Below are 17383 nucleotides of genomic sequence, written 5' to 3'. Positions count from 1 at the left end.
AGTGAACGCCGTGCACCACGCCGCGCGCCGCAACCAAGCCAAAAATCCGCCACGAGCGGATTCACGGATTTTCGACAAATTCACGAGAGTTCGCGGATTGCGAATTTGCCGGAAATCCGAAAAATCCGCGATCGGAGCGGATTTTACGCCCATGCTTACGGCCGGGTGGACTTGGGCCTCAATATGGTGGCGGTGCCTAGCAGGACTGCCATCCATATTAGGATGCAGGGTCGCAAAGGCCTTTCCATGGTGGCTTATTTGCAGTGGTGGCTTGTTGCGGGCCCCCCAGAGGTGTGGGAGGGTACACTTGGGTACCCCTTCCATTCCCATGCACAAGGTGGCAGGCACCACGCAGTGCCTGCCACGTTGTGCATAGGAATGCACAAAATGTCACTTTGGCATTGCCGCGAGTGCTGCAAAGTCAACAATGCGGAATGCGACAGCCAGGGTGGCGGTCACATCCTAATTAGCGGTGTGGTACCGCCGCACGTCTGGTGGCCGGTCCCAGCACCGTGAGGATGGCAGGCGGACTAAAGTCCGCCCGCCATCCTAATCACCCCCAAAGTTTGGTTTTTCAGATAAAACTGTCTTACACTTTGTAATTTATTCTGCAAACTCATCAATACTAATCTCTTTCTCCTGTTCTTCAACACCTACACTTATCAAACTCTCAGTTTCTCTACATTCATCTTCTTATCCCAAAAAAATAAACTGTACATCATCACAAACTTTCTCTAAATCTGGAAAGCAGATATATTATCGAACTTTTGATATCGATATACCTAAATATCAGGGTTAGTATATCGATAGTATTAAATATCAATGTTATGTATATCGATGATAAAAATATCGAATTTAAGTATTGTTAAAAATATTGAAGTTTGCAATATCGGCTGTAAAAATATTGTTATGTTAAAATATTTTTATTGTACAAAATTTTCATGTATTTAGAGTTTGTTTGGAGTATAATAATAGTTAGTTACTGTTATGAAAAATAAAATGTGCATAATAAGTTTTAGGAGCGGGATGTTGGGTTTATAGGGAATAAGGGAGTGTTTTAAAATAATATATTACATTTTTTTATTTGAAATTTAAAATTATAAATTAGAAAATATATTTCCTGATTTAAAAAATATTGTTTTAGGAACGGGATGTTGGGTTTATAAGAAATAAGGGTAGTAAGTGTTTTAAAAGTATTGAATAAAAAAAAAAAATCGAAGTTTATACATTTAATTTGGCAACATTTGTTTTGTATTTAGAAAGTATTGTTTTCGCATTTTGGAGTTGAGTTTGTAGGCAATGAGGTTGGTTAGTATTTCATACATTTTCTTCCAATATTTACAAATAAAAAGTTGTAAGTTAGAAAATGTAATATTATTAATAACAAATATTAAATGTTTGATTTGTTAAAAATAATAATGATATAATTATAAAAATATATGTATTATGTTTTAATATTTAATTAAAAAAAGATGCATTTATAAAAATATTTAAATTATAATATTGCAATATTAAGGTTTAGGTATTTTTTATGTAGATAACACATCATTTATATGTGAATTATAATATTATGAAAAACATATTAATATTTAAAATATATATTTACCATATCATTTCATTTTATAAATTTAAAAATATTTTAATTATTTATATTATATCCCCCTTCCAAGCAGGGTTCAGGAGAGAAATTATACCATCGACCAATTCTTCCACTTCACCCAATTGGCCTGGAAGTCTATGATATTAAAGCAGGGCAGTCACTACACTGCTTTCATTGATCTGAAGTCAGCTTTTGATCTTATCCCTGGGGCCACACTTTGGCAAATTGTATTAAATCTCCCCCATAACATTCTGGCACTTCTAATATGACTCCACGAGGAAATTATGCTAAAGTATGATGGGGAAATCAAATTCAACTGACGGACTCAATAAAGGTTGTAAGAGGGGTAAGGCAGGGCTGTGTACTAGCTCCCACCTTATTTTCGGTTTTTATAAATGGGGTGGTGAAACACCTAGTGGAAGTCCACACAGATGCTCTCTCATTTGGTAGTGTAAAAATAACTACCTTGCTGTTTGCGGATGATATGCTATTAGTCTCTAAAACCCCAAGTGGCCTTCAACTGCCACTAGATCTCTTCATGTCTTTCTGTGAGATGAGAAGATTAGAAGTCAATACCTCTAAGACAAAACTCCTGCTAGTGAATCACCACACATATTTTAAAGGGAAATTATCAAAGGGGGGATTCCATTAGAAAGGGTGGAGTCTATTGTATATCTCGGTGTAACTCTTGCATGGAAACAACATATTTCAAAGCGAATCCTACAGCAGAGGATGACTTCTTGGGCCCTAATTTTAGAACATAGGTCACCACAAACTAGAGCCATTGCAGCCCGCTTCAGATATATGACAAGAAGGTGGTTGGCTCGGCCCTGTACGAGGCTGAAATCTGGGGGGTTGTCAATCTGGAGGGGCTGTTTCTTACTGAAAATAAATTCTTAATATCACTCTGCTCCCTCCCCAGAGTACCCCACTCACTCCTTTCAGGTTAGATTTGGGTAGAACTACAATGGTGGATAAGGCAAGGCTTTGCCAGCTTCTCTTTTGGCTCCCCTTTAAAAAAACACTGGAGTTTTTCCACTATGCGATTGCTACAGAGGAGGTTCTTAAGCTGGATCGTTTAAAAGAAATTGGCTGGTTATGTAACATCAAAAATATGCTTTTTCAACTAGCTCTGTTAAACCTTTGGGAAGAAACTGATTCCAGCTTATTGCCCATTAGAGAGTGGGTTAAGTCTTATTACTGAAAATGGGTGGCAGAGAGAACTATTACATATGCAATAGGAGGTTTCCTCACAATAGCATTTATGGAGATTAAGATGCTTAGTGTATATGAACCTTATATGGATTTCATCACTGTCCCGCAAGAGAGGAAGTTATTTATCCAATTTAGATTTGGATGTCTCCCCTTGAACTCTTTTACTGCATCATGGAACAGGGGCTCCTCAGACAAACTTTACCACTGACATGTTGCTTTGAGACAGAGGAGATGCCTAAGCATATTCTCTTTGCATGCCCTCTGTATAAAAACCCAAGATCTAAATGGTTAGCTCCTGCCTGTTGACAACTAGGAATCAGTATTCATTTAGAGGCACTAAGTATCCTCAGAACAAATACAAGGCCACTAATAGTATGTGCAGTGGCCAAATTCCTGGCAAGAATGTGGTTTATCAGGAGGCAGATGCAAAAAACAATATACGCACACCTTCAGATCAAATATCTATCCTCATTTAGTATTTAGTCCACATCCGATATCTTTTATACATATTAATATATGACTTATGCCTAAATTACTGAGAACTTGTGAAATATTGTATTCTTTATGTATATTTGCAGGTCCATATTTTTGTGTTTTTAGCTTTTCATGGTTTTACCTTGTCGAAGCTGTCTCACTAACCTGTCTCTCAGTTTTTAATGGTTTAGTTTTACTATGTTTTGCTTTTGTATATATAATGTCATCCATCTTGGCCCACAATACCTAAAATGAAAATCTTTGTCTTATTTATTATACTGGATTGTACGCCTATGCACTTTGATTGTCGTAATGACCGAATAAAGTTTGAGGATGATGATGGCAATTATTTATATTATATAGTTTACTAAATTATTATAGGTATTGTCAAATACTTAAAATTTAATGTAGAATATAGTTAGTGATATTACAAAAATTTCATTGGGAAAAGAAAAATATATATGTTTGAGGTCTCGCCACTCCTTTTATTTTACAGTAATTACAGTGGGTATAGTAAATTAAATATGTTTAGTGTCCAGCATCTACCTTTATTTAATGGTAACTGGGGTGGGACTGGTAAATTAATTATGTTTGGTGTCCAGCACCTACCCTGACTTAATACTAACTGGAGTGAGAATAGTAAATTAATTAGGTTTTGTGTCCAGCAACTACCCTGAATTAATGCTATGCCATTTCTTTCATACGATAGGTAGTCATAGATAATACAATGTTTCGAAAGTTTCCAAAAACTCCCTCAATAGGAATGGTGTGATGATTAAATCCAGTACGCTCTAGTGGTGAGCTCTAAAGTATCATCCATCAGTAGTATAGGTATAATATTTATAACTGGGCAGATTTGTGAAGTAACAGCATTTTGGTCCTAGGCGAGGAGCTTCTCAGCTGGATTCCGTGTGAGGGAGTTATTGGAAACTTTAGAAACATTGTATTATCTACAACTACCTATCGTATGAAAGAAATGCCAAGTAGAGACTGGAAAAGGACATAACAAGAATCATTTTGCCCTGAAGAAGTCTGTAAGGACGAAACGCGTTGGCTACTCCGCTTCATAATTTTTAAAGAAAGAAAAGAACATTGAATAAAAAAGTTACACAATGACCTGCTGATCTATCTCTGAAAATGTGTTTATATAAGTGTATATATTACTGGGTGGAGTGCCGGATCATTGTGTGTAAATTCCATAGGGGACGTGAGGGTATTGCGACTCTGGTCCCTGGCACCTGAATACATTACTGTAACTCAATTAGGGGATAGCTGCAGTCATCTTTACCCCATACCCTGTGAGCTTTTACATTATCGTCTCCATAGACACTGATTGAAATGATAGTAACAACCCTGAATTGATGTGTGTGGGTAGGATTTTAGAAATGCACTTATCATTGCCTGCTGTGGAAAATAATTATTTGTTTCTTGTTTAATTTCAGTTAGCATTTCCATATATGTGGAGTTTTGTTTATTGGGTAGCAAGGCATAGATAAATCGGATATTGGTGTTCTGATATAGGGCATGGACAGTGTTTAATTGATAAACTGGTTTGGGACAGATTTTAAATGTCCGGTCCATCATCTATGTTTCTGATTATTGTGGCTTTATTAAATTACTTTCAGTTGCAAACATAATTATTCCTTTCTCTTCACATTTGTTGTCATAAAGAACAAAGGGCTCTTCATTATGAGCTATAGATAGTTCTGGGAGAATTAACAACTCTTCAAATGTTTTAGAGAGGTGTGATAGTTGTTGTGGTTTTTTTTGTGTAAGCTATAGTTCTTTTTAAAGAAGAAATAGAGGGTATTTGCCCAGTAGCATGTTTGGGTACTCGCATCGCTGACGGTTGGACTGTTTTGAGGAGAACCAGCGCAGGGGAGCGCAGAGCGCCTACAACACCCCGATGCCACCGGGGGCCACGAGCGGACTGTACGCCCCTCCCCTTCCTCTTGTGGGGATATAAACAGCTAGCTCTTCCCGCCACGTGGGACGCGCACGGGTGGGCGCCGGGCTAAGCCCGGGCAAAGAGCGGGTCATCTGTGGCCATCAGGGGCCAGAAGAGGCCGGGCCAGATTTCTGTGAGTAATTACACGGTATCTTGAACAGTGCAAATATCAGAAAGGCATACTCTATAGACACCTTTGGAACTTGATACACGTGGTTACTCAGTAGAATATGGAATAACCCTCTGATGACTTAATGCACGAACTAAAAGTCAATATTTTATATGTAAGGACTTTATTGTAGCTGTAACATCGATTTTTCTTTTAGTCTTTTATTTCTAAATATGGCAACAGTATTCATTCGTTATCAAGGTACAATCTTGTGTATTTATAACTCATATCAGGATTGAGGTGATGTATTGACCAGTTGGTGTTGTTGCGATCTATAACACACCTTAGGTTTTATTCCTCCCTGAACGAGGCTAGTTTATTGCTATAAGTAATTAAGTATTGGGTCATTTTTGAACTGATAGTGCTTCTTAATGGCAAGATGGAAAGTTGCAGGTGACCCGGGGATGGTTGGGACTCTAGATGCTTATCTGACTAGGGCAGAGTCAGTCATTAACAAGGAAATTATAATGACGGAGCGTAGGCTATCCCTGGACCCCACTTACGGCAGGTTATCTGCTACTCCAGCCCTCATAGATACCCAGAATCAAATTACTCCTCCCCCTGGCCAAGAAAGGGCCCTTCAGATAGAGGATGATATATCCTTACTAAATGGTAGTATGCTCTCTGGGACCCCAGAACTGATATCCAGCCCGGTCAAGTATAAATTATGGGGAAGAGCACAGAAAAAAAAGTTAGCTTCTACCCGCCCCAAAAAAAACAGTGTCATCCTAAAAAAAAACAGGGTAACCAAACAGGGAAACACAAGCACAGGAAATAAAGGGGTGACAATGGTGGAAATACATGACATGGGAAAGGAGGACCAGAGAGATTTAATTAACAATGCCCAGAGTGATGGAGGAATATCGAACACTGGGCATGGAGAGGGAGATTTCTGGGGGAAACTAGAGGGTATGGTAAAAACCCTGTTGGAACCCATTGTATCAAAACTGTGTGGGGTAGAATCCAGGCAATTGCTTTTGGAGTCTTCGCTGGCTAACTCCTGAACGTAACAGGCACAGCGGACACACAGAATACTAATACTCCACCCCCAAGTACGATGGATAGAATAGCTGGCAACAATGACAAGGTGGCTGAACCAGTGCCGATCAGTATAAGGCCCACGGTCACAGGTGGTGCCAGTAATCCTACTGGAAACTCGAGAGAAAAAACACCCCATATACAACCCTTATGCACCAGGAGGAAATCCCCTACTCCTGATTTAATTCAGAGGTCAGACGAGGGACCTAGTGTGGCTCGAAGAACTATGGTTATTGACCTCCAGCCAGAAGTCACCCCATATGTGGTCATACTGAGCTATGCCCCTGCCCTCCCACCAGGAGAGATTGAAAGCTATGAACAACTACTGAACAAGACAATGTTTTGGCTTAGCCAGAACACCCCTGATGGAGTGAATATCACTAACAATTTAATAATGGTACGCAGGGTTAATTGGATCGGTAGATCTATCAAGACAGGGAGTGGGGATTGCATCATTATTAATTTTTATAAACCTCATACTGTGGGTCATTTACTATCAAGAGGCCTACGCCAACAGCTGATGATGGGCACTGCAATTAAACTATTACTCTTAGGGTTTTTCTACAGGCCATTACAATGGAGGGACCCGGTCAGATCTAATCGGGAGGAAAATTGGTGGATGGGAGAATGGTCTAGGGCGAGATCCCTCTCCGTCTATGCTTCCCCCGTTACCTCAGATCACACACAGCAACTTAAATACTACTGGGCGCAGACTTCCAGTCCATAACAGGTATGAAATCCTGTCCGTCTTGGAAGCCTGTGATTGACTGGAAGAAACTGGTGATTTGGGAGGAGGGAGGAAGACTGATATAGGAGCTGTAGTGGATAGATCACACAGGGGGAGATTAAACAATTGTATCTCTTGGAACATTGCAGGGTTAGCTGCCAAGATAGTGAACCCTAGCTGGATTGCTTATATTAAGCAATTTTTGATAATTTATTTGCAAGAAACATGGTCGGTTGAATGTGATCTCCTTCTGGAAGGATATAAGGCATACTTTGTTCCAGCAATTGTCTCCAACAAGGTTAGATCAAAGGGGGGATTGGTTATCTATGTCTCTGTAGCTCTGGCATGCAAAGTACGTATAGTTCCTACCTCTAATCCGGGTATTCTTGCTTTAACTCTAAACGGAGGGAATTGTATGGTAGGTCTGGTAAATTTTTATAATTCACTTTCTTCATGTTCGGATCGCAGTCACATGCTTGCTCTGAATGCTTTTATCAATAAGTCTATGAGTCATAGCCTACACAATCTTATGGTTATGGGTGATTTTAATATACATCCTTGTGGTAACCCCCTACTTTCATGTATTTCTGAGTTGAGCTGCTCTCGAATTCATGCATTTTACTTTGAGCACTCGTCTGAGGGGGAGTTGCTTAACGATATGATGAATGATTTTGATATGACACCCACCATGGCTTTGATGGACCCTTACACTAGATTCGGGGTGCCCACTTTTGAGGGCCATGGGAAGGGGACAGGAATTGATTTTGTGCTGATTTCATCTCCTATGCAGATATTTGTAGATTTTTTTTTAATTGAGGAGAGCGAATTCAGTGATCATAACTCTCTTTCATTACACTTAATAGGACCTTGGGTTACAAAAATAGAGTCAAACCCCATACAGGGTGAATTGAGCACAACTGATGGAAAGCGCAGACTTAGATGGACCCAAGTTACCACTGAGCTGTTTTATAACGATATCAAAGCTGCGTGTGCAGATGAAATTGTCACCTGCACACAGGGGGGGCATCAATACACAAAGGTTTTACTGGCTTTCCAGACTATCTCAGATAGGGTCAAGGAGCTGTTGTCTGTACCAGTTAAGAAACAGACTAATGTGGGCCCTAAATGGTTTGATCAGCACCCCTCAAAAACAGCAAGAAGTCTAAGGGCAGCCTTAGCCTCTAACCCTGGAGTACAAGCTGATGTAAAAGCATGTCGCAGGGCCTATAAAATAGCGATAGCCAAACATAAGGAGACCTTAAGGGATGAGGCATGGAATGAGCTATTGGATCCTGAAACTCTCAAGAACAGTTCAAAGTTTTGGGGTAAGTTAAATAAACCATTTCTTGTCCAGGAGACAGGAGGTGGTCTTGAATGTCATATATCCAAGGAGGATAGGGAGGCTCATTTCGAGCAAATGTAAGCTTGCCCCTTGGAAGAGAATGACAGATTGGTACCTGATTTTAATGGTAATACAATTATAATTGGCAGGGGTGAAATACTCAAAGGAATTTTAGGCTTAACAGCCGGCAAAGCACCTGGCCCAGACGGGATTCCCCCAGACTTATTTAAGTCTGACCCTTCTTTTTGGGCTCCAATTTTGGAATCCGTTTTTAACGCTGCGGTTCTATGCGGATGCCCACAGTCTTGGGGGGTTTCTACTATTGTACCTGTTTTTAAAAAAGGGGATAAATGCAGTCCGCACTGCTATAGACCCATATCACTCATAGACACTATGGTGAAAGTAATGGGAAGGGTTCTCATGCAGAGACTCACTACATGGGTTGAAGACAATAACATCATGCCGCTTCCCAGTATGGTTTCTGTAGGGGACACTCCACGACCACCCAATGCCTTAACCTTTTCTTGATATTAAGTAAGTACACAGTGGCATTCAAGGGGACCATCCACCATGCCTTCATGGACCTGTCCTCAGCCTTTGACTGTGTGAACAGGCAGAAGCTGTGGCAGTTCATGAGGGCAAAGGGGGTTGACGGTGGTATCGTAGAATTTCTAGAAGATTTACATAGACATACCAGAGGAAATGTTAGATTTTCTCAAGATCTGAGTGTGACGAAGGATTTTAACATCAAAAGGGGAGACCGACAAGGATGTATTCTGGCTCCCTTTTTGTGTAACTTTAATATTAATGACCTAGATAGCGATTTACAGGAGGTGGGGGCTGATTGCCCCAGAGTTGGACGTCGGGGTATTCCGGTCCTATTATATGCGGACAACGCGGTCCTCATATCTAGGTCCGAAAGAGGTTTCCAAGCTCTTTTAACTGCCTTCAAGTCCTTCATGACAGACAGGGCTTTAACAATAAATAATTCCAAATTGTTTATCATGTTGGTAGGTCAGCTACCTAGAAGGAATTTCCAATTTAACGTGGGAGATGCAATAATTCCCATATCTAGCACGTTCTCCTATCTTGGAGTCCTCTTCGATAATAAGCTAAACTGGGGCCCGCATATTTTAAAAAAGAAAGGGGACGTTGCTAGGGTGAATGCATCAATATTTAATATTGCATCCAAACTGGGAAAAAAGCCTACCGGCGCCATGTTGCAACTACAGACCGTGGAGAACACTTTCTTGAAACGTCTACTGTGTCTCCCGCAAGGTACATCTAACCTAGCTGTCCACGGAGAACTGGGGGTCCAGTATGTCAGTGATATCTTTTCCCTGCGCCCACTGTCCTGCTGGTTAAAATTGTGGCTAAACCCTGATATCCCCCTTACGCATATGATTCTAAAAGACTGTCTGTCTATGGACAACTCATCTGCTATAACCTGGCTGAAATATTTAAAGACAAGCTTTTTAAGCCTAGGGCGTGGTGAGTTATTTGAAACTCTTGATTGTATCACTAAGAGGGATGTGGAGGCAATAAAAACGGCTTTCCTCATGGAAAGGAAATTGATGAGGGAAGCTAAAGAGGTTCAGAAACGGAGTGTCAGGACATATGTCATGTTAAAAACAACTCCATACATTGAGCCTTATTTAATGGGCTCTCTGACCTCATATGAGAATTTTTTATTAACTATATTTCGGCTGAATCAATTTTATTATCTGCTTGTTAGGCCAAAAAAGTAAAGAAGCAGCTCCCCGGGGCTGCGATGGAAAGTCTCTCCGCAGGACATGCTGCATTTTATGTTTTTATGTAAATTATATGAATTTCCCCGCAAACGCTATCTGCTGCCGCTTTTAAAGAAACTTAATTTTTGCCAGATCAGACCAGCTATGGTGTATTTACAATTATTACATAGTGACAGTATCCTTTTTGTATTAGAACTTTTAAAATCAATTGTAAAGTATAGAAAATGTCTGGATTTGTAATGAGTTTTACTAAAACCTTTTTGCACCTGTATTTATACACTTTAGCAAAATTTGTAATGCTAAAATCTGCTACTAACTTTGTACCTCTTTATCTTGATGATGGCTTCTTTTTAATAATGAATTTTGTATCGCTGTATTTGTACTTTTATGGTTTGCAAAACAAAAACGAAATAAAGTTTTATTGATTGATTGATACTCTAGGCAGCAGCTCTTTAAGTATTTGAATGGTAGGTTTCTGTGAGCTAGTGCCTAGCTTCTTAAATATTATCAAGCAGCCGCGGTCGGTAGGGGAGTACCTGCCCGGGCGGTGACGTGGGGAGGGCGAGGGGCAGGGTGGGGGTTAGTAATGTATGGATAATGGAGGTTTGCAGGTAAGTAAAGATTTAAATAAATCAAATGAATTTCGTTTCGCGCACTGCATTGCATTTGGGGATGCAGTGCGCGCAACGAAATTCGCTTGATTTATTTAAATGTTTACTTACCTGCAAACCTCCATTATCCATACATTACTAACCCCCACCCTGACCCTCCTCCTCCCCACGTCACCGCCCCGGCAGGTACTCCCCTACCGACCGCGTATGTTATCAAGGGCATTCCTAACCCCTATTTTAGTAACATTTGGAGGGTGCTTATGCTCCCTTGTATACAAAACAGTTGTTTATTTAGTTGTTGCTCGTTATAACACTTATTTGAATAGTACTTGCTACATTTCCAATGTACTTTTAGTCCACTTTGCTTTTCCTGGTTTATAGACATACCCATGTAACATAGCAAAAATGTTCCTTTTTGGGATGTGATAAATTGAGCACCTTCTGTCATTGTGATGTGATAAATTCTAAAAAAAATATGTAAAATTATTAAAACGAATATTGTACATGTTTTTGTCTTAATAAATACACATTGTTATTAATATAATTACAATGTTGATTTTGAGCTGCTTTTAAATAGAGATGATCTGTCTTTGCTGGTTGCATTCTGTTAAGTTGCTCATCTTTCTGTTGGAAGAGTAAAACATATTTTTACTTATTTTGTTACATATGTACATGGGGTGGGATGGGTGTTTGGGAGTGAGTTGGGGTTTGGTTGGGTGTTTTACATGTTTTTAAAATGCATTTTGCTGAATACTTACTTTACAAGTTAGATGATTTTAGAAGCTGATCTGTAATTTTCTGGATGGTTTGAGAATTATCTGTAGAGGATACATAAACTGAAAAAAGATATATATTAATTATTTGAGTATGATAAATAGTAGTTTTTGAAGATCAGCACTATAGTTATTTTAGAAATGGTAATTTACTTAGTTTTTGAATTATGCAATAGATTTTTCTTTAATGAAGTCCTTGCTTCTGGTAGAAATCCGGCAGAGTTTCGGCTTCTTTATTGTTTTTGGTTTAAGTTGTAAAATAAAAATATGTTTTCATTCTTTATATAGTGTTTAATTAAATATTTGGTTAACCTCATTGGTTTATTTTAATATTGTGTGTTTTTCATTGTTTGATCTTTATTGTTTTAATTGTTTTGGTAGTTGTTTTTCCATATAAGGAAAATGCTAATTCAGAGTCAGTTACATTTTCTTTTTTTTCCCACAGGTTGAATTATTTAAATGTATATTATATTATATGTGATGCTAAATAATGTGTCAATATAATCTAAATATAAAATTAAAATGGCTATTAATAGTGTATTTATGATTTAATGTTTTAAAATATATTTTACTATTTTATAAATTTATGATATTTAGGGTCCGATTCCAATTCGGGAAAAAGTACTTCAAATAGCCGTACGGAGTCTTTTTCCCGTACGAATTGTACCCTGCAACGTGTCCATAAGTACGACGTAGTATGATTCTCACACAAAGCAGCTCCCCGTACGAATCGTACCAGGAACCGCACAACTCGAATTCCTGTACGAATCGCCGCCGGAACACGCAGCAAGCGATGTTTGTACAGTTCTCAGGGTGTTTTCCCGACCCAGCAAGTACGATTCGTCCCGCCGACCCTCCGTACGACTCTTTTCCTACGGGAGCTGAAAACTGTCGGAAAAGCAGAGTACGCCTCGAAACAGGTAGGGAACAGAACCCCCCGGGTACGGTGTGTACACCCCATGATCTCGGGGGTATTGTGCATACCCCTGCGATCATGGGGTGTACGCACCGTACCCCATGATCGCAAGGTGTACGGTGTGTACACCCTGCAATCATGGGGTATGGTGCACCGTACCCCTGAGATCATGGGGTGTACGCACCGTACGGTGTGTATGTAAATGTGTGACCCTCCATACGAATCACACTTACCTGACGTGTACCGTAAGAATCGCGTCTCCATTCCACTGTCCGGATCGTACTCGTTCGGTCGTACAGCATGTGTACGAATCGTATGGTCCACTGTGAGGGTACGAGTCGTACGGAATCTCTGGTGCAATTCGTATGGGTTGCAACGATTCGGACGGAAACTGACCATACGAATCGTACTACGCGATTCGGACGGACGTGTACAATTCGTACGAAGAGTGCTCCGGATATGATTCGGAAGGACGCTTTTTTTCCCGAATCGGAATCGACCCCTAATGTATTTTATATGCAGTGTGTGTTTATTTATTTAAATATATTTATGGTGTTTAATTTTGTTTGCTTTATCTGATTTTAAGTTGTCGATATTTTAACAAAAATTATATTATTGCTGTCCATATTATTGTGATCGATATTTTGGACTTGTATTTTTCAAAGGATGTTCGATATTTTGAATAACGATATTTATGTGTTCGATATTACTGTAATAGATAATGATGTTTGACGATATTTTGGGGTTGTTAAGTGTATTTTTAAAATTAAGTATAGGGTATCGATATTAGTGTCGTCGATATTTTTGTGGCGATAAAAATGTAGGCTGACATTGCGTCTGTCGATATTATATCAGCGATTCTCTAAATGTGATACAGAACCATGCAAAAGAGCGGTGTTTATTTCACTTAAACATAACGCAGGAATTTTTACATAGTACAGTCTCCTTATCAACTTCTGCATTTCAGAGTGGTGCACAGCTAACATTATTAAATGGCGAAAAGTAACATGATTTTCTTTCATCATCTCCCTTTTTTATTTCCTTCTGATTTCTTGTTCAACTTTCCTTTTTCTTTTCAATATTTTCAAATTGCTTTACAGTCTGTAAAAGTCTTTTAACAAACTATTTAGTTCTCCTACCAGAACTCTTTTTCTTCAGTGTAACATTTTACACTTTATCTACTGTCCTCTTCTCTCTTTCCTTTAAATAGTAGTTGTATTTCTTGTCTTCTCTTTTGATCTTTTTTCTCACTCTAATTATGTTTTACCAATAAATGTAAATATCTGAAAAACAGAGATAAGTTTCAATAGTTTGTTGAATAATTTTACACTTTTGAAATAATTTCTTTATTAATATTCATAACAATAAATAAACAAATATTTTCACTTACAAGCGAATGTCTCCATAATATGTATGTATTTAGAATTTTGTACTTAACACAATAGCAAATCTGTCACAAGAACACGCACCTTTAAACAGTAACATGGTTCAGAATGCTGTTTTAAATTTGGCTAGCCCCAAGATTCTCAGCAGTTGGTGAAATTGAAGCTTCAACAGAGAAGTAAGGTTTAAGACATGTTGACAAAAGAATTAGAGATTAAGGGCCAGATGTAGGTAATCAGATTTTACCGATTCTTAAATACCGAATTTTACCGATTCGGTATTCAAAAATCCGTAAATGAGATGTAGGTAAAAAAATCGGTATTTTTTACCGAATCGGTAAAAGTCGGTATCGGACTTTCGGAATTTACTGAATCGGTATTTACCGAATCGGTATTTCCCAAATCGGTATTTCCCATTCATCCCTATGGGCCCAAAGGCCCATAGGAATGCATTGAAAATACCGATTCGGTAAATACCGAATCGGTAAATACCCAATCGGTAAATTCCGAATCGGGAAGCAAGCAAAAGTGAAACTAATGAAAACAGCCAATCAGGTGCTACCACCCTCCCCCTCCCAACCAGGAAGTGGCTACCCAGGCAGCTGCAACTCATTAGAAGGTTCTGGAGAGGCAGTCAGAGCTGAGCAGAGACACAGAGGAGCAGGGAGTGATTTTTGTGAATTTACCTCAGTGAAAATGGCTAGCAGCAGTGAGAGCCAGAAGGCAGAGAGGAAAAGGAAAGTGAAGTTTAGCAGCATGGAGCTGCAGGTACTAGTGGAGGAGGTGGTTAGAGTCCAAAAACAACTTTTTGGCAAGCAGTCCCTCACTGTACCTGAGTCAGCTAAACGCAAGATGTGGCTACACATTGGTGAAAGGGTCAATGCTGTGGGAGTCACCAGCAGGAGCATTGATGACCTCAAGAAACGCTTCTACGACATCAGGAGCCTCACCAAAAAAAAGATGGCAGAGCTACACAAGCAGGCTGGTCCCACCGGTGGAGGCAGGAACCCAGCGCCCCCCCTGACTGACCTGGAGGAGTTGGTGGTGTCAACCATCGAGCCAGACAGTGTAGTGGGACTGGGAGATGTGGACAGCTCAGCCAGAGCCAAAGCAAAAGGTAAGACGCATGCGCAGCATGACACCCCATACCAACCAGCTTCCCTTTACCCTTTGTGCACAGGCCAACCCCAGTCCAGTACAGCTAGCACTATACAGGAGCAATGCATTATGGGAAATGTAGTCAGCTAATATAAGACCATGTGTAACTGCACAGACATCAGCAAGGCAGTGAAAGTAATGCAGATTAATGAAAGTAAAATGTGTAAAGAATTTATTTTAGTGACTGTGACACAGTAGCACTCAGTTGACATACGCTTATTTATACCTAGGGGCAACATCAGCCAGTCAAGCCACACCAACAGCAGGGACTGCAGCAGCGAGGGAGGACAGTGACGAGGCAGGGCCAAGCCATGTCCATGCCTCGCAGGAGGAAGAGGACACAACTGCCATCACCCAGGAAGAGGAGACAGTCCAGACCCCGAGTTTCCCCACTCCCCACACCTTTCCCAATCGCCTTCATTGGTATTCTCTCCTGAGACCTCCCCATCAATGTTACTGCCTGCACCTGCAACCTCACCAGCCAGGAGGCGAGTCGTGGCCCCACTGCCAGTGATGGAGGCAGCAGAGGTTGAGGCTCAAGAAACTGCACCTGTGAGTCCTGCTGCACTGCAGCCCACCACTGAATCTTTCACCATGCGCAGACGTCAACGCAGGCCCAGCAGTGCAGGTGGACCTGGAGATGGCACTGTGTTCCGTGGGCTGGAGGGGAGCATGGTGCGCATCCAACGCATGCAGGGGAAAGCAATACAGGCCTGCCACCGCCAATTCCATGTCCTAAACCAACAAATTGGAGAAATGGGGAAGGGCATCAGCAACATGGTAGAAAGCAACAGGGAGATATCAAAAACCAATGCTGACCTAGCTGCAGGAATGCAGCAAATGAGTACTGCAATCACCCAGCTGTGCACAAAACTGGACAGCATGGAGCACACAAGGCGCAGGTGATGCCCGTGTAAACAATAGGGCCATGAATCGCCTGGCCACAGCCACAGCACAGCTATGCCGTAGAGGCATCAACATGCAGGAGAGCCTCACTCAGAACACGGCCGAGGTCACCAGGGGCATGGCCAGGATCACCACTGCCCTCGAGGCAATGATTATATCTCAAACTGCACAGACTCCTGCCCTGGATGTGGCTGAGGGAGACGACAGCAGTAGCCGCAGAAGCTTGGCAAGTGCTGTGGTTCAGCTTCGTAGGAGCAGCAGGCGTCCAGCTGAGCCTGCAGGCCATGAGGAAGACAGTGAGCAACATCCCAGTGGCTCTGGGAAGCGCGGGCGCAAATGACTTTGCCAGTGTGGGTGATGTAACCAAGGACATGTTGTCCCCACCTTTCTTTACTTTAATTTGTTGCACTTAAGTGCTTTAACGGTGTGGCAACATAAAAATACGTTGGTCCCATACACAACCTGTCTGTGTCTCATTACTTACTCAGAAATAGTTGCTTGTTATTTCCTCACGTCTGTATCTGCCATCACTTGGTGTTGTCACTCCAGCAGGTTGTCTGTCAGGCACAGCATTGTCGTCGTCATGATCCTCGTAGTCAGACAACTCCACCTCAGTACCCTTCCTCACAGCCAAGTTGTGCAACATTATTTACAACAAGGGGTGGTGAGGGACAGAGTCTCTGAATTAAGCAGAATACTCTCACCCAGTCAAGAGATCAGGGCTAGATCCAACACCGTTTTTTAGCTCACTGCACCATCCCAGTTTCAGAACATGGCTGTATGCAAATTGGTCTGTTCCTGTCCCAGTGCATGATGGGAACAGGGCAAACCAAACTACAAAAGCCAATTCTTACACTGGGAAGGAAACAAGCTTCCGGGGACCGGTTTCTGGCATTACAGCCGTCTTCGGCCCGGCTTGCTTGAATCCTGATGGTGCAATGAGCAAGGGACTCATGTCTGAGTATACCCTTCCACGCTTAGGGTGGACAAAATTATTTACAACAAGGGGTGGTGAGTTGTGCAACATGGCACAGGCACATGGCACAGGCAGCAATTATCTTGCAGCACGTGATGGGGGTATACTGCCTTGCACCTCCACTCTTGTGAAGGTATCTAAATCTTCTCTTCCAGATGCCAAAGGTCCGTTCTACCACATTCCGTGTACTTTTGTGGGCCCGGTTATACCTCCTTTGGCTGGGTGTGGAGGGGTTGAGGTAGGGAGTGAGGATAAATGAACGTAGGGCATATGCACTGTCTCCTAAAAGGGAAATGGGAATACATTACTCACATGCATACTTGTAATTCTTACTGCAATAGGTGTTGAAGGGGTCGCACACTGTGTCTTACCTAGGAGGTATCCTTCGCCAAATTCC

Source organism: Lissotriton helveticus, chromosome 5_1, assembly GCF_964261635.1.
Source record: "Lissotriton helveticus chromosome 5_1, aLisHel1.1, whole genome shotgun sequence".
NCBI lineage: Eukaryota > Metazoa > Chordata > Amphibia > Caudata > Salamandridae > Lissotriton > Lissotriton helveticus.
This window is presented reverse-complemented; position numbering follows the sequence as displayed.